This window comes from Heliangelus exortis, chromosome 11, assembly GCF_036169615.1.
Source record: "Heliangelus exortis chromosome 11, bHelExo1.hap1, whole genome shotgun sequence".
NCBI lineage: Eukaryota > Metazoa > Chordata > Aves > Apodiformes > Trochilidae > Heliangelus > Heliangelus exortis.
This window is the reverse complement of record NC_092432.1, coordinates 6,354,866-6,379,585: the sequence shown is the minus strand read 5'-3', so window position 1 is coordinate 6,379,585 and position 24,720 is coordinate 6,354,866. Positions and strand designations below refer to the sequence as shown.

Here is a 24,720-nt window from a genome sequence, read left to right as displayed (position 1 = left end):
AACTTTCCTCCTGGTTCACATACACTTGGTTAGCCCTAGCCTCTGAGACAGGCTACAAGAATCAATGCAGTTCCTTTAGGGGAAAAACAAACAAACAAACAAACAAAAACCAACTCTGCTTGACTTCCAGGCAGAGAAAGTGACTTTAGAGCTAGAAAACAGAGCTATAAACACAACTTATGCAAAAAAAATATTATGCAATGTCTGTATGAAGCTGGAGTGAGGGGCAGTTCTGTCAAAAGAGGATCATATTTACCATTCACCTGTCTGAGGGCTGGGAAACACTCTTGTCTTTGAGCAGCAAGTGCTTGGTTTTCATGCTGCCTGCATCCTGGCCTCACTTTTTGCTCAGATGAGTTCTCATCTCAAGCCTGCAGCACTCAGTACAAAAAAAATTTCCTTTTCAGCTCAGTGCATAAGACTGTAGCAAGAAAGAACTGTGGGCAAAGCTGCCTAACTAGCAAGTACACAAAGATGCTTGTGGTAGTTTGTGCCCTCAATAAAGTGAGTATAGCAAGGAAAAGTAAGCTAAAAAAATCATCTCTTTATCTGTCCATCTACCTGACAGCCACCTAGATGGGCACATTAGAAACTTGATGGTTAAAATAGTTGAGGCAGAAGCAGCAGGATGCTAAATTACATAAAGTGCAGCCACAAATTGCAGCCACGAAAAAAGAAAGGAAGGACAGCTTAAAAAAATATATAGCTAAGTATTCATTTCTAAACCAGCACTTGTGATGCTTGAAAATATCATCTGAGTCCAAAAGAGATGAACTACTTATTTAGCACAAAGATTGTTCCCAGCAATTTTGAGTCAAAGATTATCCAATGGCTTTGCCATAGGCTGTAAGCATCTGGACAGTTAGCATATGCAAGGGAACCACTTGCAGATAAGCATCCAGTAATTTATACAGAGCATTCTAGATAGAAACCTGTTCTGTATCAATTTCTGCCAGCTCTATAAACTGCTCCCATTTATCAAGCTGGATAATTTCACAGGCAGGCAAGGGGGGTGTGCTGAGATCTGTGTATACTTTATCTGTTAATATTCACTGAAGTCCCTTTGACATGATTGGAGTAAATTTTTTTCTTCTTTTCTTTGGTTATGACCAGTCTATAATCTTCCAGACTAAACACCATTCCTATAAATGAAGAATACTGAGACATGGTGGGGGGAAAATAATACATTGAGAGAATGTATTTCATCTCACTTTGGAGGTAATGAGACAGTTTAGTGTGACATGTCATTTAAAACCTGGTTTTCCTTTTTAGTAGATTCAGTATCCCTGAAGAAGTGACAGACGGATCGGTGTGTGGCATATTTCTCCTAGAGAAGAAAAAAAATCTAAGGTGGACACAACTAGGGAGGCAGCAAAGCCATGGTGATCTTTAGGGAGACAAAGGGGCCAATCTTTCTCCATCAGGTAGATAACCCAGATATGCAGTTGTGCAAATTAAACTGTGTCTGTTAGATCAGGAGGTAGTTATGGTGCCCATGTCCTTTAGCTGCCACCTGAAGAGGTTCCCTGCCCAGCTCTGCAGTGAAACATCCCAGGTTCTGCTCATCCTTTCCATATGGATTCCAAATTCTGCTCATTCTTTCCATGGGCTTTGCTTGCAGCATCCTGCCATTTCCTGGAGAATTCCTGCTCCTTGTCCCATTTTCCCTGTGCTGTGGCTGCCATGGGAAACTCAGCTGCAGGAGTGTTTGAAGTTTTCTTTGGCTGGGAAAATCTACTGACACTGGGAAGCCTATGGGAGGCTGCATGGACCCCAGCAGCCTCATTTTGTGTAGGCTGCCAGCAGCCCACTCCAAGCCCTCTGACATGAAAACAGGGATGTTCACTCCAACCAGACAGATGCTCTGCTCCTACTGAGTGTGAGTGAGAACTCCAGAGTGCATCACGAATGGAGACAGCTCCTGCCTTGTCTAACAAAGATGTGCCATGGTGATACCAGACAGGTGAGTTGTTGCCACATACTTGGATATAATCCATACACAGCTCTTAGAAAAAAAAAAAAAAAAAAGAGAGAAAAAGAAAAAGAAAAAGAAAAAGAAAAAGAAAAAGAAAAAGAAAAAGAAAAAGAAAAAGAAAAAGAAAAAGAAAAAGAAAAAGAAAAAGAAAAAGAAAAAGAAAAAGAAAAAGAAAAAGAAAAAGAAAAAGAAAAAGAAAAAGAAAAAGAAAAAGAAAAAGAAAGAGAAAAAGAAAAAGAAAAAGAAAAAGAAAAAGAAAGAGAAAAAGAAAAAGAAAAAGAAAAAGAAAGAGAAAAAGAAAAAGAAAAAGAAGAGGAAAAAGAAAAAGAAAAAGAAGAAGAAGAAGAAAAAGAAAAAGAAAAAGAAAAAGAAAAAGAAAAAGAAAAAGAAAAAGAAAAAGAAAAAGAAAAAGAAAAAGAAAAAGAAAAAGAAAAAGAAAAAGAAAAAGAAAAAGAAAAAAAAGAAAAAGAAAAAGAAAAAGAAAAAGAAAAAGAAAAAGAAAAAGAAAAAGAAAAAGAAAAAGGAAAAGGAAAAGGAAAAGGAAAAGGAAAAGGAAAAGGAAAAGGAAAAGGAAAAGGAAAAGGAAAAGGAAAAGGAAAAGGAAAAGGAAAAGGAAAAGGAAAAGGAAAAGGAAAAGGAAAAGGAAAAGGAAAAGGAAAAGGAAAAGGAAAAGGAAAAGGAAAAGGAAAAGGAAAAGGAAAAAGAAAAGGAAAAGAAAAAAAAGAAAAAGAAAAAGAAAAAGAAAAAGAAAAAGAAAAAGAAAAAGAAAAAGAAAAAGAAAAAGAAAAAGAAAAAGAAAAAGAAAAAGAAAAAGAAAAAGAAAAGAAAAAGAAAAAGAAAAAGAAAAAGAAAAAGAAAAAGAAAAAGAAAAAGAAAAAGAAAAAGAAAAAGAAAAAGAAAAAGGAAAAGGAAAAGGAAAAGGAAAAGGAAAAGGAAAAGAAAAAGAGGTGCATAATGAGTCCTGGCATGCATGTACTCAAGGCCATCTGTTAATACGATCTGTTGCCAATGTGTAGAGCTAGGATACAGTCTCTGCAGGTCATGACTGCCAAGATGAGCTGGGCTTAGAAAAGACACTTACAGAATGTGCTAATAGCCACTGTTTATCAGAAAAATCTCAGCAATGAACGCCACCAAAGGAGGACTATGCTGCTATTTGGTATCTGGGACAAAATCAGCTGATACTGGTGGAGCCTTCCTGCCATTTCTTGATGTCTCTGTCCTTGCAGTTAAAATTCAGGAAGTTATAATCCTTTTTAAACACAGCAAGAAGTGAACTTCTAAGAAACCTACCCTATAAGGTATTTCTGTATTTTTCCTTCTGTTGCATGAATGGCTTCTGCTTCATGGGGTGAGTCTGGAGAGGAATTGATGTGTACCTGAGCATCCTTAGAAGCAGGAACTATGCAGTTTACAAGATGGATAAAGAGCTGTTTCCACCTGAGGTGAGCACAAAAGCAACCCTGACCTGTTCATTTGCCATGTCTGCAGTGTCACTTGGAGGACACCCTTGGAGCAGGAGCTTTCCCTCCCCTGCTACTCTCCCAACTACTGGACCTAACCTCAGGGGACACACAAATAAGGAGGAATGAACCAAGGTTACAGTTGCCTGATACCTTAAAAACCAGTATACTGTAGGTAAAAAGGGCCCTAGGCAAATCAGTTATTTTTTTCTTAATCAGTGCCTGGTAATGCCATCATTGTACATTTACATAAGCAGGATGTTTTATGCATTGTTTGTCTTTGAGCAGGTACCTCCTCATTTGTGTGTGCTTGCTGATGTGCTCTCTTAACCCGCCACAGGCTTCCCAAAAGCTAACGTCTGTGAATGCTTCTCAGATAATTAGGAGCATTCACCCTCTCCACATCCTTTCTCCAACAAAGACTTGAAAAATGTAGCCTGGCTTTTAGACATATTTTTTTTTCACACTTTTACCTCTTCTTCCTCGATCAGGCACTGGCTGCATGGAGGGCAGGTGCCTTCGCTCAAAAGACAAGGAGTCATCTTCTCCTTAGGAAATGTTTATGCACCTTCCACAACACCAAATTGAGAAAATAGATAACCTCTCAGAGAGCCATCTGTTTCAGCATCCTGTGAACTCCCAGGTTGGTTCTTGCATTTTATAAGACACTTGAATCCTCCTCTGATTTCTCCCTTTCACTTGTCTGGCTGTCATAAAAAATTACCCTGAAGGCCTACTGCACCCAGCCAGACATTGTCAGCACCTGAATTACAAATGTTGTTTTAGTGTTACAGTATTAAAACTAACACAGATACAAAAACAGAAACCAAGAAAACCAATCCACCAGAAAAAAAACAACAAAACAACCCATCTTCTTATTATGCTTTATGATAGATGAGCATAGAATAGTGAGAACTGGATGAGAAAAGAAGAGGTGGAAATTTGAGATTTTTAAAGTTATTATTTCTTGATAGTAAAACACAATTTTCAGTCCCTAATCCACAAATTAGAAGAAACTGGTTCTGTGGACAAATGAAACATTGACATTTTGGGAATGATACGCTTTGCTGAAAAAGCTGGAGCCCTTCTTCAGCCCACCCCAGCCCCCATGGTCTTACTTGTGTACACATCACGAGCTGAAGAGCTCCAGGCTTTTTGTTGGAATAAGTTGTTATTAGGGAATGTGGAGATCCTCCATGCTTCAGAGTGATTCTTCTTACAGGGCACTGGGAATCTTGGAAAGTTCACTTACTCCAATTATGTTTTCTCCAATCTGCTCACCCTCCTCTATTCATGTCAGAGCCACTTAGTCTCTCCTTAAAATCCAAGTGGACATAAGATGGACCAGTGCCAAAAAAGCACTCATTGTAGTCCAAATATACCAAATAAATAGCTTTCCCAGCTTTAACACAATACATTTTCTTAAATAAAATACAGAGTGTTCAAAGAGTAGATGGTGAAAATAGAGTTCTCACAAAGCACATAGAAATTACTATCAATTTAAAAGTGTTTCTTATTTTCAGAGTCACTAGTTGATACGAGGGATATGATAATGGGAGACAAAACTTTTCCCTTCTGAATCATGTGTAATGCCATGATCCAGGGCATTAGTGAATAAAGTAATTAACAGTCTCTATCTGCTCAGTGGTGTAACTGAAGTAAGATTAAGCTTGTCCAGCCAACCCCAGACAGCCCACTGTCTCCATTTCCAAAGCCACCAGTACAATTAACACTAATGAACATCTCCTCCTGGAGCAATATAGCATGTGGGCAGCAATTTTCTCTGTAGCAAAGTTACTTAACTGGTAAATTTTCATCCAGGAATTTAAATTGTGTCACTTTTCACAGCAAGAAAGTTGAGAGTAACGCTCTGTAGCACTGTGAGAAATGAGGCGGAGTGGATGAGGGAGATGTGGATGAGGTTTTGTTAGGTGGCCCATCCTTCCAGGCAAGCTGGAGACTGCTCCTTCTTCTGTTTAACAACCCTTGGCAAGCTCCATCATCAATCTGGGAATGCTGTCCTCACTTCAGACTGATAGCTATTTGTGATGGAGACCTTTATGCCCTGCACCCTGCTCCCAACATGGGACCTCTGCAGTTCGCCTTCCTGCTGACTGATTCAGCAGCAGCTGCCTAATGGAGCCATATTTTTAATCTCTAATTGAATGATTCCTCTCTCTTCTTTCCTCATTATTTTTTTTTCCTTTTTAAAGACGAATTGGTGACAACAACACCTTTAAAAAGAAAATCAAATGAGCTAAAGCATCCTGAGCAGAAGTACCAGTGCAGTTATTTTAAGCAGGGTCTCCCATGGCTCCAAGCCACAGCACGTGGGGAGTGACCATTGGATCCCAGGGGGGGATGCAGGCTGCTGGCACTTTGGCAGATATAATGACTGCCACTCAAAACAGTGTTTTACTTTGCCTCAGATATTAAAAAAACCTAAACACATCACACCTCTGCAGCCCTCTCAGCCAGGGAGATGCCAGCACTTCGATTAAGCCACACTGGGTGGTGCCCACATTATTATCTGTTTTACAGTCAGAGAAACAGAGATGCAGGGAGATTAATTGACTTGCTCAGATGAGGTGAGACCAGAGAGAAACCCCAGAAGCTTAATTGCCTGTGCTACCTCTAATTGCTAGTACATAGATTCACGTCTGGGAGAGGCATCTGGATGAGCAGGGTATGTAGAGGAATCCCCAAAACAAAGCAAGAAGCCGTGACTGAGGATCCCAGGCAGATAGAAAACCGGGTCCTCTTTCTGTCTCATGCTATAAGCTTCAGTAGCCTTGTTGTGGGACCACTTGATATCCTGAGCATAGTTTGAAGTGTGGGAATAGCAAAAGCCAATTTTGTTTTCTTTGTTTTAACAAAAAAAAAGATTTCAAAAGCCCTAAGCTGAACAGCCAGTCCTCTGTTCCATCCTGTCCCAAGCTCTTCAGGCTGGAGGCACCGCTGTGTCACCTCTCTCCCTTTGGTGTGGCTTCAGTGACACCATCTGATGGACTTCTGGGGACTTCTTACTTTAGAACAAAATATCAAATTACTCATCTTATGTCTAGACATTGATCAGATTCTAAACAGGTGTTCTGAGATTCTTCAGGAACTGTATTGGAACAGAAATAGGGCATTGCAGTAGAAAAACAAACACAAACTACCAGCACAAAGCTGTAGCTAAGAGCACAAATGTGAGCAATGAATGAATAAGGAAAGAGGTGGCAAGAGATATTACATCTAAATGCAATGTCAGTGAGATCAGTTTTGGTACTTTCTTCAGTTTGAGCATCTAAAACTTACAGAAAGAGGCTGGAAAAATTGGAGAGAGCTCCAGAAATTACTTAAGATCTCGAAAACTTGCTTCATTCTAAGTAACTTAAGCCCTCATCTATTCAGTTTGTCCACCAGAATACAGAGAGCTCACGCAGTCACCCTCTGCATCTTCCCACTCAGGTTGGAGATTGCTCACATTTACAGCTCTTTAATCTTCTCTCAGTGGGAACAGCTCCTGGATACACTCAGCCTGGCAATATGGTGTGCTTCAGCAGTGCAGGTAAATAACCCTCTCACCAGATGACCTCCTGATGTGATGAAGTTTCTGTCACTTGAGATCTTTAAATCAAGAATTTAACATCTCTTCAGAGGGTGTTCTGTAGCACAGAGAGAACTTGCAGCACAGATACTGCTGGAGGGGGTTCTGCAGGCTCGTTAACAAATGCTGTATAAATAAATTAGCAGAGTCATTGCTTCAGGCTTTAAAAATCTATTAATACTTTCAATACCTGGTTTTTTTCCTTGCAAAAATCATGCCTTCCCCTTAAAAACCACAGGCCTGAAAGTGTGACCTGAGTTAATTGTGCTTGCAAACAACTCTGGGTTGTACAAGGGAGAAACCTGAGATTAAAAAAAAACCAAAACAAACAAAAACTTCATTGGCTTTTCCAAAGGCATCCAGCAAATCACTGGGACAGCCAGGGTCTGACCCCAGGGAAGCTGGGGCTTCCCCCCTGCTCTCACTGCTCCTCACACATCCAGATGCTGATAAAAGCAATAGTGTCAGGTAAGGAGTGAGGGTCTTGGAAATCTCCTGAAGGGCATGGTTTTGAGTCAGCATTATCTGATCTCCTGGGTGACAGCCCATCAATGGTAAACGATGGGCCTATTTCTTGACACAGACAGTATCTGATCACCCCACCCCTGAACTCCTGCTCTCACTGACTGTTTTTTGTTCAGATGGAGGAGAGAGGGTCATGTTCTGGCCCCCCCCACCTCAATATCAGCAGCTGAGCAGAACTACCATCTCCTCCTGCTTCTTTTTGATCGTACAATACATTGTGTTTAAGGTTGTTCGATTTATTTCCCAGACCCACTCAGTCATCAGAAGTTAAACAGCCCTTGGCTTATCTATTAAAGAAGGCAGCAATTAGTTCTCCCAGGATGACTCTTAAGTGAGAGTCAGGAAGGGACAAGGTAACCTTGTCCCCAAAACTGCTGCAAGAGGCTGGCACAAACACCCCAGTGCCTTCATGCAGCTCCACAATGACCATCCCATCTTGGGGAAAAGGATTTTCTTTCCACCATGTGAGCATTTGAGTCACCATCCCCAGGAAGCCCAGCTACACATCTGCTCTGAAGAAAAGTTGAGGGGAAAAAGCTGCAAGGTTGGCAAGAATTGGTGCAGCCCAGGTGGGTGCCTGGGGCTTGTGTTGTGGAAGGACAATTCTGGGAGCTCAATCAATGCCTGTCACCTCTGCCTGGAAAAGCCAGCAGAGGAGAAAATGTCACAGAATTGGCCTGCCAAAATGACGAAGCTGAAAAAGCTTCCATGGAGCCAGAGTGGTGCATAAATTCAAGCTGTCAACAAAATGTTTCAAGGAGCCTGCTGGGACCCAAGCCCATGAGTGCAATTGAGATCTGGGGAGGGAAACATTGCTTCCATCCAACAGCATTTCGGGTCTGGCCAGGAAAATCCCTACCATACATTTGGGAGTTTGTTGGTTTGTTTCCACACTGATTATTGAATTCCCAAGTTAAAGTCATGCATCAGTTCCTCTGACCCTCGTGGAGACCATTCCTCAGATTTGCTTCACCTCCCTGCTGAGAAGGTTTTGTGCCATCAGGGCCCTACTTTTCCCCAGCACTCTGCCAGGCACCCACCTGAAAAAGTCACTCTTGATATTTGTACTTTGCCATTAGTACCCTCTTGCTTAGTCAGCAATTACCCCACACAGGTAGCTCTGCCTCAGCTCTCACGATAAATCACTCCTCCAGACCAGCATATTTTTCACTCACCTTCTGTGAGCTCTCCCTGGTTTACAAATATCTTCAGTAGTTTAACTTGAACCACATCCTACTGTAGTGAGAACCACAAGTCACCAGGTGTCGGTGATAATGAACTCGGAGCTTAGGCCCAGCTGTGCCCAATAATTAGGGCCTGCCCCAGCCGGAAATGGGCGGGGCTGAAGGGCAAAATAAAAGGCATGCTCCCAGAAGCAGAGAGGGGGATGCAGAGAGATGCCTGGAGAGAGAGACGGCAAGAGAGCTCCGGAGAAGAGCCGTGTCCCCGAGAGAAGGGCTCGCCGCAACATCCTACCACGTTCTAATCTCCACTACAGCCTCTGGGGATTACTTTAAAATGGTCTGGGACAAAAAAAAAACCAAAAACCAAAAACCAAACCAAAAAAAAAAACCAAAAAAAAAAAAACCAAAAAAACAAACAAACCACAAAAAAAACCCCACAAAAAACCAAACCCACAAATGAATCAAACTTGTTGCTGTTGCAAGCAGCCCATAGCTTGACTGATTCTCTTAGGATTGTGAAAACTTCTGAGTCTAAACCTCAGGGTGATATTTCTGACCCAGAAGCCCTGGTTTGATTCTTTAGAAACCCTGAGCGACACACAGATTCAGCACCTCAAAAATTTTACGTTCTTAAAGCCCACTGAATCCTAAAGTAAAAGGAGGAGCCTGGTTACTTTTGAGGTTTATTTTTTAGCTCTTTGTGCCTCAGCCACCCAGTTTGGAGCTGAAGCAAGATGAGCATTGATTTGAGATTAAACTGTTTCCCACAAGGTCAATCAACACTACAAGCCCTCCAGGGAGCCTCCATCTCTTGGAGGCAGGATGAGGTCCCACAGAGGAAGGAGGACATGAACCACACACAAAGAACTGAGGTCAGTGACGAGATGCTCCAGTCTGCGTTAAACTGGACTATGCAAAGCTTCTGGCCTTCTGCACTACTTCTCTGCCAATCTGTAAAACAAAGCTAGCAGCAATTCCTTCCCTGCAGGGCTGTTCAAAGAACGAAGATTGCCAGGCAGTGGATGGTAAAGTAATCAGGGTTTCTCTGGATCTGTGAGATAGACTGTGCCCCCGTGAAAGCAGCAGAATCATTTTGTGCAAGCCTGGTGATAGATTGAACAAGAAGGCTCATGCAGCCCATCTATTAGCAGCTGGATTCTGAAAAGGCCCTGGCAAACAAATGCTGCAAATGAAGTTACGAGATGGTGTCTTTCCACAGCAAAACAACTTCTTTCATTCCCTTTTCTCCTACTTTCATGCCTAGGTTGATCAAAAAAAGCACCAGCTTTTTTAGAGCAGTTGTTTCTCAGAAATGCTGCCTCAATCACCTGTTGGCTCTTCAGCTCATTGGAAATGGGGTTAAATCTAGGATCTGAAAACCAAAACAACCTGAAAGTACTCCCAATATACACCAGAATGAATGAGGATCATCAGCCTGCAAAACAGACAGACATCCCATGCAGGATCTCCCCTCCATCCTCTTCCTGAGCCAATCAGTTCCCTCCAAGTGACAAAACTCCATGCTATTTTTTTGCCTTCCTGATTAATTTGTTTCAGTTAATCCCACTTCACAGACAGACCCAGCTCACTTTAGTTAGCTTTGGCACATTGACAATGAGGGGGAAGAAAACACCACAGGACAGTGCTGTCCAGACACACATAGCCAAGCACTGACAAAAATAAAGCATTTTGCTACATAACAGCTAAGTGCTTCCTGACTGCCTGCTTTTATCCCTGTAAGCTTTCTACCTAGCTGGGGAAATTAGTCTCACCAGTGCAACACTTTACTGAATATCATCTCTTTTTCCTCTCCTACTAGTGAAAAGCTCAGCAAAATCAGTGGTCATTTGGAGTTGGTTTTTCCTTTATTCCCACCCCCCACCTCCCTTCACAGTCTCTCCTTGGTTCCTGCATCTCATAGCATATTTTATCTCCTGCTTGTTCAGGGCAATCTGGTCATTGCTAGGCAACATGCCATCATAAATGTTTCATCAGCAGAGGATGGTTTAGAGCTGTGGCCAAAAAAATCTTCATCTGGAGCCACCTCCCTTGTCCCTTTTCCTTGAGTACCCTCCAAGGTGGACTTGTGCGGCAGCATCTATCAGTTCCGGACACCATGCAGTGAAGGGATGACCAGGGCTAAAGCAAGCCAGAAGAATCTCTGCGAGCAGATGAGGGTTTCTCACCCAGTGTTCTGCCCAACTGGGTGCACTGGGGTTGCAGCAGCTGCAGAAACCTGGTGCACCCTGGCCCTTGTGCTGTGCCTGGGAGTTTGGACTAGATATTGGCTCTCAGAAGAAGGTTTTGTCAATTTGATGACAATTTTGTGCATAGTAGGGAGAACCGAGTTTGGAAAAGAGGACATGGCTGCTTGTAGATGAGTACCAGGGTCCTGGCTTCACTGAGAGAGCACTCAGCGTCTTGCAACAAAGCAAAATACAAACCCAAATCAGACTGTGCAGTGCCATGGGTGTGTTCATCCTATCAGGACTTCCAAAGCTCTCTATCCCTTAATAGCCACAGCCCATTTCACTCCCTTCTTCTCTTCATTGAGGAATCCCACCTGGATATGTCATCTGGGAAACACCAAAAGGTGAAGCTCTGGAGCTGACTGATCAGTTCTTCCTGGGAAGCTGCATCATTTTGTCAGTAGAGTCTTAACTGTGAAGAGTTTTCCCTCATGCAGCTGTCTGTCACGCTGTCATTTTTTCACTGTTACCTTTTCTAAACCGACCCTGACCTGCCCATCTTTCTGTGGCTCTGTGACTGATTGCTGCTGCTGTAAGAACTACTGAATCAGGATGTGGAGCCCGGAATTGAAGTGGGACAACTCTACCTACTGCCTCTTTCTCAACTGTGCATACAGTGGGGGTCCAGAATCCCTGGTGACCCTCAAAAGGATTTGGGCTGGCTGGTCTCTGCTCAGAGCCTGGCTGGGACTGTGGTGATGGAGGTATTACAAACAAGCAGCCACATGCTGACCTCTTTGTAGCAGAGGTTACCTATACGTTCCAAAGAAGATAAAAGAGGCAGTAAGGCAGATAAGAGTCCCACCACAGTCCAGGCTCAGGCTGAAGTGGGACCCAGTGCCTTACATGGCAATATCTTTCAAACTGTCTGTAAAGCAGCATCCTGCTGCCCTGAAAGACAACCTAGTTCTTCATTCACACTGCTCTTTTAGCACCTTACCCACCACTCCTTTAACTCACGATTTGGAAAAAGACTTTGTGGCCACAGCACCCTGCAAGGTCTCATCTCTGCTCCAAAGAAAGATGAGCACCTTTCAGTGCTTCCAGAGGAGATCTGGCATGGGCAGCCACGACCTTTCATCCAAGCTGCTCTGCAGTAAAGCCCCTGCCTCAGCCTCTTTGCAGGACTGAGCTGTGCCTGGCTCAGCCAAGATTCACTCGATGGCCAGAAGAGCAATGGGAATTTGTCAGATTAACCGAGTGCTTCCTGTCCAGTCTCCCTGATGTGCCAAATACAGTCTTAAAACAAATTACCTCCTGCAACAGAATAATGGTCATGCCTGGATGTTAACAGGAATAAAGACAAGGGCAGAGAGGTCTTCTGAGTTTATCTATTTGCTTTCCCCTTGCCCCGTGAAGTGAACTTGTGGCTGTTTACGTAGATCTTACGATGCAGAATTTTGTCTACTGGAACAGCAAGCTCAGTGTTTGATACCTGCTGCCTCCTGCCAAGGTGGGAAAACCATTATTCAGGCAACAGCCTCTGACTGGGATGCTTTCATCCCACCTGCCTGAAGTCATCCATCAAGATCTTTACTTCTTTGCAAACCATGAAATCGGTGAGGTTGCAAGAACTCCTTTGGAGATACTGAAAGAAGCAAGCAAGAAGGGCATGAATATATTTCTAGGTATGTGGGAAGTGTAATATTTCTAATAAAACCCTCAGCATTTTGTAGCTCTTTTTTTTTTTTTTTCATATTTTAAATGTTTTAAGAGAACTCTATTGCCAGACAAAAGTGCTCATTACTTTGGCATACAGAAGGGGTCTGATGCAAAGCCACGTTTTCATTAAGTGAAGGGTAAGGAAACATTCATCCCTTCCCAGACTTTCTCCTAAGCTCTCCATACCTACTGGATGTCCCTAGATAAGTGGCATCAGCTGATCTCAGTCTAGCTGAGAGCCAGCTCATTAGTGAGAATATCTCACTCCTGCCCACAGGAGGTCAAGCACTTGAAATGGCAATGCCAGAGTGAACGGAAGGAGAGACCTGAAGCAGCTCCAAGGCACGATGCTGCAGACAACATGTCACCAAGTGTGGGCTTCTGATGTGGCCAGGAAGTTCCTGCTGGACCAGCTGGGACCCGTGTGGCACCAGGCAGGCTGGCAGAGGAGGTGGCTGTGCCTACGGAAACCACAAGGGACATGCTGCTTGCCCCACTGAGCTTCCCCCTGCATTTCATGCTGCTGTGCTAACAACAGAAGCTCTGAGTCTGCTCTTTTTCTGTTTTGGTGCTCCCCGTGGCTGGTGGGTTGTACATCAGGGTGTGTTGGGATGGTACAGCCTGACACAGCTACTCTTTGCAGCCTTTTGTGAGCAAAGTGGACGTTAGACCTCTTCACATCTCCATGGTGCAAAGGTGCAAGAGGCACCAAAGTAGCCCTGGGGGTGAGAAATAATCCATCTTAACTCACAGGGAGCTCCATGTGCCTGCAGCTCAGATACCAACAGTGCAGATGCTGCCTGACCCAGAGCTGGCTGATCCAGCTCTACAGAGAGCTGAATTATGCTGCATGGCCACGGCCATGGTGACAGCAATAAAATGTCAGAGACTTGGGCAGCTGCAAATCTGATCCAGGCTCCTCTCGGTCTGCTGGCTCACACTGAGAGAGGGAGAAACAGAGACCCTGAGTGAGAGGAGAAGCAAATGACACCATCCTGACTGGGTGAGGGCATCGGTGGCATTGCTAGAATGGGGCTCATCTGTCCTGAAGTGCTTTGGTGGCAGTAACCTTTAGGAGTCACAGTAATCCATGAGGCTATGGAGGGACTAGGGAGTGACTGTAACCAGCCAACAGGATGGTCCTTGTCTAGCATCAAAGACACATTTGATTACCTGATTAGTTTCCAAAATTTGTAAAAATGGTATCTGGAGATCCTGAACTTCCATGGAAACGACAAGTCCATGTGCAGAACATTTTTTTTAAAGGATGTAAGAATGGTTGTACTCTGCTGAACCAAACATCAGATTTGCTCTTGTTTCTGTCCTTAACAGTGATCATCAGCAGAATCTTTTTGTATAGGAGCAAGGAAACATCTCTGTCAACATTAGTGTATGCAGTTCTTTGGGCAATGTTTAAGTCTTTCTTTTTTACAGCTCTTCACAATTTTTTCTGGCCATGAATATTTTTTCTTGTGTGGCAGTATATTCCAGAGTTTAAATATGTGAGAAAAATTATTTATTTTTTCTTTGCTTAACTCTGCAATTTGAGACTTGTGTTTGATGATCCCTTGCTCTTCCACTGCAAGAACAGTGAATAGTTGTTTCTTACCTTCCCTCTGGCACACTTTGATATGGTGCCAGTTCTCCCCTCATTTTTCTGTGTAGTTAAAGTCCCAGGAGCAGGCTGATCTGGCCACCCTTAACCTTGCAGGAACCAGCAAGCAGTGACACTGAAGGGATGTGGGTGTTGCCATGGGTCAGGAAAACATGAGTTTTATACATTACATCTATGCCATCAGATCTCCAATATCATTCCTGTTCCAGATGGATACCTCAAACCTGGCCTAGATACAAGTTTATAGTCCATCTCCATTAGATAGGACAAGACTCCTGTTCAAAGGGTCACTCTCTTTGTGGTGGTGGCTGAAATGTGAATTCCTGTTACTGTGGCATAAAGAAATGCTGAAGGTCCAGCTGGTATTTGAAGATTCAGATATTGATTGGATATTGACTGCTAGCAGCATCTCAACATGAGAATTGTATGCTCTGGAAACCCTTTATTTTCAGAATTCCCTGATGACTCTGTGCTAACCTGTAGCTGACTTTAAAAAGAATAAGTACAGCCTGGAAGTACTCTGCAAACGCACAGGCTGTTATTGGCACCACTTTTTTTCCCTGTACGATACCAAGAAAGAATTAAAGGCAATGATACACTGATAGTTTTTTGCCCCAAGCAATCATATATAATACATAGTGCAGGGCTGAATTCCTGCTTGCCTGCTTCTGTATTGTCAGAAACTCCACTGAAGTCAACACTGAGCTTTGCAGAGCAAAGTCAGGCTCAGAATAACCACAGCAACCTGTATGCTGTCTCCCTCAGAGTTAAATGCCTCCAGACAGTGAGGGCGAATCAGGCTGAATCCATCCTGTGTCTCAGCTGGAGAAGCCCATCATGAATCATCACAACTTAATGAACACTTTGCTGAGGATTATGCATGGGTGCAGGAGGCAGCATCCTAATTCTCCACCAGAAATGAACTGATTGCTTTGATTTTTTTCTTTCTTTCTCTCTCTTTTTTTTTTTTTTTTTTTTTTTTAAGATGCAAATGAAGGATTTCTTTCTGGCCTCAGAGTTCAGAGAAATGCTTTTTTGTCAGGGTTCAGGGTATGTTACAATGTTTGGTTTGGGAGGGCAATTTCACCTGCTGCTAACTTTTTGTGATAGCGAAATACAGGCTTACAATTAGGTCACTATCCACTAAAATTTCTGTTGAAATTGTCGCCTTTAATTAAATCATTTCATGTTTTTGAAGGACTAGCCAGTTCCAGCACAGCCTCTTTGAAGGGATTTTTTCCAAATATCAGAGCATTAGACAAATGGTTTCATTTTATGCCAGCTGAGCTCATCTCCCAGAAGAAACACAAGAGCTTGTTGTTTCCTCTAATTAAGGAGCACAGGAAGGCACTGGGAATGAGGTGGCATCACTGAGCGTGGCATGTGATGCAGGCAGCTGGGGTGTTAGAGCAGGGCGTAGTTTCTAGTTAAGTGGTACCTTTGAATAGGGAAGAGCAGAGAAATTCTGGATGGAAAAATGTCCATTGGTTCTGTGATCCATCTTTATTCCGTCTGGTCTGGAGTCATCCTGACATAATCTCCAGTGGGTTTGTCCCTTCAAGTTGTAGGGTTGTGTCTGTTTCCATCAGTTATAAGAATATTCCTTTATTGACTTCTCCTTTTGAGCTCATATTCACTTGATTTGATCTCATCCAACTGGTGATTTTCTTTCTTTCCCTAAAGAAAAATGCAGGCAAGGCAGTTTTGTACATAAATATATATGTGTGTGTGTATAAGCTATATTGGCAGGGAAGAGATGGGATAAGAAGGGTATTAAAGCACTGGAATAACTAAGGAGAGAGCTCAAAACTAGTACCAGAGAGCTTATTCTTTTGACATTTTTCTCAAGCCATCTTTGTCTTCAGTATTCCTCAACTTCCCTGGCTTTGCTGGCTGAGTTGCTCATCCCTGCCCCAGCAGACCAGCAGTGTTGACCAAGGCCCTGTGGTTCAGAAGACTGGCAAAAGGCAGAAGGTCTTGGATATAAAACAACTGCTCTCCATCACTACAGCATCGTGGAGGAGAGGAGGGATCCTGCCTGCAAGGGTGAAACCAAAGAAGAGCTGGAAAACAAACTGACTCACAGCAGTCAGAACACCCTTCCTTCTTTCAAGAAAAGCAAAACCTCTTTAGCCACATCAGTGAAATGAGGTCCAAGTGTTCTTTCTAACCCTTCTTAATCATGATGTTGCTGATTAACATCTGAATAGAGCTTCTAATTAGAAAGAAGATAGACACAACCTCATCCTGCCTAGGAGGTGAATTCTGGGTTCCTACCACTCCTTCCTGCATATTCATATGATTAGGGCTTGAATGGGACAATGATTAAAGAGGCCACTGTCACTATGCAGCCTCTCTATAGCATAGCTACATTCAAGGATTTATTTTCATCTAAGACATGAATAAATGTTTTGCCAACATGAGCCACTCCTGCCAAATGGGAAAAGCTTTTAAACACTTGTGAAGCTCTGTATCACCTTGTTCCTTGCTTTATCACACTGATCTCTGCCTGTGCAGAACATGCCCTGTTAGACCACAATGTATTTCAATTAGGATTGTGGTTTAAGTGAATGTATTTTCACTCATTCATCTATTTCGTTATTCAAAAAGCAGCTGAAGCCTGATGAAAACCTGCAAAGTGTGCTATTGAAAAAATCACTTCTACCTTCTTGGGCAGAAGTGTTTTAAGTTCTTCCAACCATTATATGATTCATTACACTCACTAATTTGTGGTAGGCTAAAACCAAAGTCAGGGCTCTGTGGTGGTAGGAGGTATCCACGTTTAAAAAAGGCCATAGTCTTAATCTCTGCTTGAGTCATTTTTATCAATCCACTTAGAATGCTTTTCTACACCTGTCCCCATTACAGAGCTGGGGAATAAAATGGTCAGGACTGACCTAAGCCTTGCTGGAAATGGATGTACAGATAGATACTGATGAGGGCCTCCCAGTTACAGAGCACTGGCAGATGAATTCATGATGCAACAGCATAAAAAAATCCCAGCCTCCAGCTGTTTTGCTGCCCATCTGCCAAAGCCTCTCTTCCTGCAGCTTGGCACCTCAGCCTCTTCTGCACACAGGGCTGGATCTTGCAGATGGTGACTTTAAAGGGGGATGCCAGAACCCGGTTGGGTGCAACTGAACTCCAGGTCCATGTTCCTTTCTGACATGGAGGCAACATCTTAAACCACTGCAGCAGCATTCACATCAAGCCATCTTTCAGGTGCATTTGTCTCCCAGAGATGCTGATCCAGGGCACTGGGAGACCTCCTGTAGCACAATGCATTGTGAGCCTATTTTTTGCTGTAGACATCAAGTTAACTACAGAGAGCTAGGAAGTGTTTTGTGGCCTGCAGCATGTGGAGCAGATGCTTTGTGGACCCCTCTGCACTAAATTCCTATTGTTGTCCTCATTTTCCTGAAGAGAACTGCAAAATCATCCTTTTCTCAGAACTAAAGACATTTTTTTAAATGGGATCTTGAAAATATTTTCCATCCAGGTAGCCAAAATTAGGTTTTGTGATACAAGTGGACTCATTATGAGGAGGCCCTGAGCTCTCGTAACCTGAAATCATTACCAGACTTTGTGTAACAGAGGAAGAAGCAGGTGAAAAGGGAGAAGCAAAGCTTGCAGTGTAAGATCAATAAATCTGATTCAACTGGGGGAGAGAAGTAGAGATTTTACACAGAGCAATGGAAAGACATAACCTCTAAGGGATCCTTCACTTCAGAAGTGTCTTTTCTATAGTGCTGGGTCATAGGCAAAAAGGCAACTAGCCAGCTTTCCTGTTGGGTTGTTTTGGGTTTTTTTTTTTCAGCCCATCACAAAAGCAACCTTGTAAGAGGTGTTTGGTGAGTGAATTGTGGCTGGTGGCACTTGGGAATAGGCACTGGGAATAGTGCTGGAACTGTCAGCTCTGCCCGCTCCATGTGAAAGCTCAGCTGAAGCACAGTCACCTCCACATCCTACCCTCTCCCTGTTCCTAGGCAGATGCCAGCAGCAGTTTTTCTTCTAAGGGATGTCTTGGGTTGCCCTAATCCCTGAGCCTGCTCTGGAAATCACATCCACAGCTTCTCCTCTAGGACTTCTCTCTTGGCTCTGTGATGAGGTCTGATCTTGGAGGTGACAGCACAGCTGAACCCACCAGAGAGAAAAGGCCTTGACAGTAAGTAATGGTGCTTTGCTTCTTTGCCATTTATTTTGTCCAGCATCTGGAGTGGTTTACTGAGCATCACTTTATTTCTAAAAGCAGGAAAGTGAACGTTGTCTGAGTCTGAGAGCCTGTATCCCCCAGATCAAGATAAATTCAGAGCCACAACCCTCACATACAAATCCCTCCAAGGAAATGCGCTAAGCTGACTTGGGGGTGACCTCTGTGGCTGAGAATCCTCTGCTGTGGCCCCTGCCAGCCCCACTGCTGAGGCTCATGAAAAAGGGAGACAGTGATCCCAGTCCATCCCTTGGTGCCACGGGAGATCCAGGTGATCCCAAATGTCTGTCGCTGTCAGAGCAAAATGGAAATGTGTTCCAGTGACTTGAGGTTTAACTCGGAGCAGCAGCAGAGGAGGACTGAGGAGAAAAACCAAGAGAGGGGAAAGGCAGGGGAGGAAGGGCACAATTTGTTGAAAGACCCTTTTTGAAGGAAGAAGAAAAAGGAAAATGAGGTGACACGCACCCACATTTGGAGCTTAACTGCAGAAGCTGGAGTTCACACACTCCAGTAATGATCACCATATAAATGAAAAGACATTTAGCAGCTGTTTCCTGGATTTCAAGATAGCTCACTGCTGTGGGCTAGGCAGTCACAAGCTCCTACACCAGTGTGGCTGAAAGACATGCAAAAAAGGCCCCTGCTTGGTCTCTGTCCCTGAGAGCTTCCCAGCCCTGCTAAGTGGATTTACACTCAACCTTCAGGCTCTGGGAATGCTCAGGCACAATGCCAAGTCGAGAAAGGAGTTTACAGAGACCATAATACACTGGAAACACACTCACCTCTTCCAGATCTGCTCTTGGCAAGCTGGTACTCATCAGCACCCACCTGCCCAGATTGGTTCTGGTAACCTGCTATGGGCAGGGAGATCCCCAAGGTGATGTATTATGCAAAGCCAAAAGTCCTGTGCTCAGCACATGACCTCTCTTACTCTGTGTGCCTTTGAGGGCCTTGGTGTCCCTGCTTGAAATTCAAAATTCCCAGGGATTTCTGTCCCCTTTCATTAACTTCGTAATGTCCCAGCTCTTCTGGGATTATGCTCTTGTCAGGACCAAGGGCTATTCTTAGACCACTCTGCTTATCACACCCAAGCACAGCAGCTTTCCCTGGCAGCTCATGCAAGGCAAAGAGGGACAGGCATGAATATTTTCCCAAGCCAAAGCAATGTGGAAAGCTGTGGCTCTGTTAGGACAACCCAGCAGCAGAGAGCAGCAGCTGAGATACAGCAGCAAAGTGAGTAAAGGGAGCTTGGAGTTGAACTCCTCTGAAGGCAAAATCACCCTCAGATGGAAAATTGATGGAGCAGTGAAAAGCTGGTCCTTATTAGAAATAAGGAGAGTTTTAGGCATGTGATAAAGTGCAAGGTCTCTGTCTTAACCCTCTGTGCTTGCAAGGATGCTTTTGCTTTTGGTGACAAATGTGATCTCCTTAGGAAGGAACATGTTTCCACCCCTTGTTTCCAAATTATTGTCCACTGGCACCAGGAGGAGGTAGGAAAAAACATGGTCAGGGGAACTCTAATTTTTAGAAGTCAAAAATAATGTTGCTTATAATGCAAAGGACAAAGTTGAGCACTGAAGATTGATGACCCAGGCAATAGAAATTTTGGTCATAACAGAGCAATACTGGAGCAAATCACTGTGAAACGCATTACGTAGTGGGGAGCAGCAAAGTATTGAAGATGAAGCTCACAGAGTGATTTTAACAGGTTTGGAAGCCTGCTGCCATACCTACTTTTTGACAGCTGTGATTTTATTTGGGTTTCTTAGTATCAGCTGATCAGGCTACCAGTGGAGGTGAGGGGTGTATCCAGCTTACACTCATTGTACAACCAAATCTACAATAACCTAGCCCATAATAACTAATAAAACTACTTCTGTGAAACCCGAAGCATGTTAGCAATTCTTCCAGAGGCAGAGGCAGCCAGATGAAGGATGAAAGAAGAGGATCAGCAAGAAACCAGTGTTACAAGAGCTGCTTTGCTGCCATTGCATTGAGCTCCTCAGGCATGTGTGTGCCACAGCTGACTTGGCAAATCATTTAAAACCACCTCAAAATGCCTTAAAATGTCTGCATTAGGATTATAGGTACCTCAGAGAAAAAGCAAACAAGTGCACCTGAAAACCTGGGAGAGTTTCTGGTTAAATAGAAGTGCAGTTGGTCAGAAATCCCCACATGAGGGTTTCTCTCTGGTCTACCTCTAGGTAGGCTTGGATGCACAGGGAGAGGATCCTTTTATTTTGCTGGAGGCAAGGCATTGGTGTTTCGATAAAACCTGATACAAAAAGTCATTAGAGAAACCCCAGTAGGTCCTGCCTGTTATTAAAGCTGGATCAAATGGCAGGAGAAGGTGGAGCTGAACTTACTGTGTATGATCCTATTGCACATGGGATCAGGTTTTTTTCTCTCCCACCCCACTCTTGCCTGAGGAAGAAGTAGCAGCTTTGTTTCTTGATTCATCTGAGCCAGCCAGCTGGAAGGTCCAAGATCTGCCTGGCCCGGCTGCTCGGTTCCAACGGGGGAAGGTAATGGTTTTACTCCACTTTACCAGGCAAGGCTTTCAAACCTAATTAAGCTTAGTGTTATCATTGTTTTTATCACATTAAGATCCCACTTGGCTCTCAGCAGCACAGACCACAAAGTCAACACTGCATCTTTAAACAGAAACAACAGATTTTGGTTCAATTAAAAATTCATTAAAATGTAAATTAGTTTGTAGGATTTTTTTCAGTTCCAGTGCCTATCCATCCTGGCACTCTAATGGCAGAGCATTTAGGGGAGGTTAACTCACAGCACAAAGACAAATTGCTCTCCATATACTCACCACTTAAATAATCTTGGAAAAGAATTTAACCCATTTCCCTCCTCCACCAGGGTTTCCACCTTCTTCCAGTTGTTATGATCTTTATTTGTCATGTTTGAATAACTGACCTTACCCTGCAGCTTTGTTTTCCCTTCTCCACTGCAATTCTCTGACAGCTCGAAGGGAAGGTATTTTTCCCAGCAAGACCTTTCCTGAAAGCCAGTTGTCTCCTTCCAGACCCTGTTAGATGTGCCAGAATAAATTTCCTGGATGTTTCCCTTCCAGCAGCTGCACAAGAGATGGTGATTTAACCACATACTTATTAAATCATTTGTCGCTTCTAATACACTATGAAACCATGTGTATTATTATTATTATTATTATTATTATTATTGTTATTATTATTATTATTAATTATTATTATTATTGTTATTTTCCTTATCATTGTAAACTCTTCCAAGTTAATTAGGTGTCATTAATTGCTAACAACACTTTCAGGACTTATGGCGAATGCAGTTTAATTGAGAACTAATTAACTTGTTACAGTTATCTCATTACATGCCAATTAAACTTTTTAACATTCCTTCTCAGTAGATAAAGGAACAGTTAAAATCCCAGGGACCAGATTCAGAGCTGGTGCAAGGGGAGAAGCTTTGCTGCTTTCATCTGCAGTGTGTTTGCTGACAAGGGGAGCAGCTTGGTGTCTTGCATTTTTGTAAGATTAAGTTGAGAACCAGGTTAATGAAGCGTGGCTCTGAGGAGGCCAAGAACTTGGGCGGGGGGCGAAATGCCTGTGGTGGTGGGTTTAGGTTTCATGAGAGGAACCAAAGAAATGGGACCAGGAATTTCTGCTCTGCAGATGAATCAATCTCTGGGTTTTGGTAAACCAACCTCCAGCTTTTCCCACATCTGCAAATTCAAGGGGAGGGAATGTTTACATGCCTGGCTTGATCCAGAGTTTGATGCAAAGGCATCCCTTGATCATAGGTTTGAATCAGCATCCTTCTGCCACATCATTTCAGGACACTCTCTCTCCAGACAAACTCCAGCTGATCACATCCAAGAGTTCAAGGCAGAGTGATTGAGTCTAACTGCCCCCCACCAGCTCTGTGATCAAATCCCATTTGCCTAGTTTATGTTTCTCCCCTTTCTCTGCATGAAAGTGTCAAGCAAACAAAGGAGAAGTGATAGACAAAAAAAAGCAAAGCCATGTGAGTATAAAATGCTTCCCAAAGACACAAAATAAGCAGATGAAAAAAATTGGGAACAATATTGCCTTTAATGTCTAAGATAACCAGGTTCTCTCATCTTGGCTGTTAGTGGTAACATCGGTGCCCTAAAAAAAAAAATAAAATCAACCTGTAGATGAGCCACAGAGTTCAGTGTCAGCGTAATCTTGCTTCAGACTCAAAATCTTTGAAAGTGACAAGAATTCAAGGAGCTCTTATTAAAATGAGAGGTAACTATTCTGACACTACTGAAGTGAAAGATGAAGTCACTGAAGGGATTGATGATTAATTTCCGTTTTATTTACTCACTAAAATAACTGTGTGATAACTTGGAAAATATGTGAAGGGATGAGCGGGCAGGTTCAATGGCTACACAAGGCTTTGACTTCAGCAACTTTCCCCTGATAAAGGAGTTGCTGCTATCCAAGGTGGGAAAAAGAAGTCCAAGAGCGCTACTACTCTGCCACTGATGCCTCAATGCAACAGAGTCAGAGTATCTGACATGATTCAAACTGATTGTGGTGTAAAGCAGAATTACCAAGGATCAGTATCTTTTGTCAGGGTGCAAGTCATCCCCCAGTCCAGGTGCTATTGTATGTTTGGGGTGTTGATTCATATCATATAATCATAGAATGGTTTGGGTTGGACTTTGAAGACCATCTAGTTCCAACCCCCAGCCATGAACAGGGACACCCCCCAACTAGATCAGGTTGCTCCAAGCCCTGGCTTTGAACATTTCCAGGGAGGGGACATCCACAGCTTCCCTGGGCTGTTCCAGTGTCTTACCACCCTCATACTGAAGAATTTCTTCCTAATGTCTAACATACATCTACCCTTTTCCAATTTAAAGCCATTACCTCTCACTACATGCCCTTGTTAAATTCCTCCCCATCTTTCTTGTAGGACCATCTACATTGAGGGCAAATCATGTTCCAGCAGAAAAATTGTCAGGAAAAGGAAAATTAAGGTAGAGGACAGAAGCTGAGTAAACTGTTTGCATCCTTCAAAGTAAAGCAAAGTAGTGCCTGTAAAGATGAACTTTAATTTAAACCACAGGGAAGAAGAGTGTTAATGCAGCACCCCTTGCATGCAGCTTTTCCAACAAGGGCTATAAGCCAACAAAAGTGGCTGAAGAGGCTTTTCTCAGAAAATTTTCTAACTTTGTAAAGCCAAGAAGGCAAAGGTCTTCTGGAGACCTTTCGTGTTCTTAGTTTGCTTAATCCAGACTTTTATGTGCATCTTTCATCCCCATTGTTGTTTAGAGAGTAAGCACTGCTCGAGTGGAAAGGGTGGGTGTGATACAGTGTTTTGAAGGTTATTAGTACATATCAGAAACTTCAAGAACTCTTCAGCATTTCTATCCAGGACACGCTAAGATGGCAGTACTTGCATGGTGAATGTGTTTTTACTGTGTGTTTTTATGATGTTTTCATTATGTGCTTTTATTATGTGGTTATAAGCTCCTAGAATGGAAACAGGAGTGATAAAACTCAACTGATTATTATATTCCCATCTATAAATTGAAGCTGCTTTTTTTTCCACTAGGAATCTATGAATAACAGACAGGTTTGACTGAGATGCAAGTCCAAGCACTAAGTCCACTCCTGGAATAATTAAATCCAGATCATCAAACCAAGTCAATGCTTATGCTTCTGAGCCTTCTCAAAGTTACCAGACCCTCAGCTTTACACAGTTGCAGGGGCAACAGGGAAACTTGGTGCCCTGTGTCCCCAGAGATCTCCTGAACCTTCAGGCCGCAAAGATTTCCCCCTTTTGAGATCCCCAGAGCTAAATTCAGAAAGAAAACAGGATGGCCCAGATTTCTGTTTAAGATCTTCTTTCTGATGAGGTCCAATTTAGACAACAAGGGTCAAGGACTTTAAAGTGAAACTGTGTCCTTGTTTAGGCCTTAGTGTTTTGTGATGTGAAAGGTCTGAGGCATGCTAATGAAATGCCCTGTGTTCCCCTTGCTCTCCTCACAGCAAGGTGAAACCTCCTGCTGTGCTGCCCAAGATCTGGCTTCTGACTGCACCATCCTGCTGAAATCCAGGGTTTGCTCCAGTCTGATGTGCAGGTGAACAACTTCAGGAGCATCGTTTTATGGAGGCCAAGGTAATGAGCTCTTCACCAGGTTCTACAAGGACTCAGCATCTCACAGAATCTGGCCTTTCAGGGGGTTCAGGGTTAATCTCTGTCCAGTTCCCTTATGCAGC

The 24,720-nt window shown here is 43.2% G+C and overlaps 1 long non-coding RNA gene across 2 annotated transcripts in view; it reads right to left on the bottom strand.

Annotated features, from left to right (window-relative positions):
• The window catches only part of LOC139800812 (uncharacterized), a 36,173-nt gene that overhangs the window by 10,823 nt on the left and 630 nt on the right, over nucleotides 1-24,720 (bottom strand). The window contains exon 2 of one of the 2 annotated variants that reach the window (XR_011727957.1): nucleotides 4,040-4,201. This is a non-coding gene — a long non-coding RNA (uncharacterized lncRNA). Of the gene's footprint in view, nucleotides 1-4,039; nucleotides 4,202-15,414; nucleotides 16,304-24,720 lie in introns of those variants that run through there. The other variant, XR_011727958.1, reaches the window with a different exon arrangement.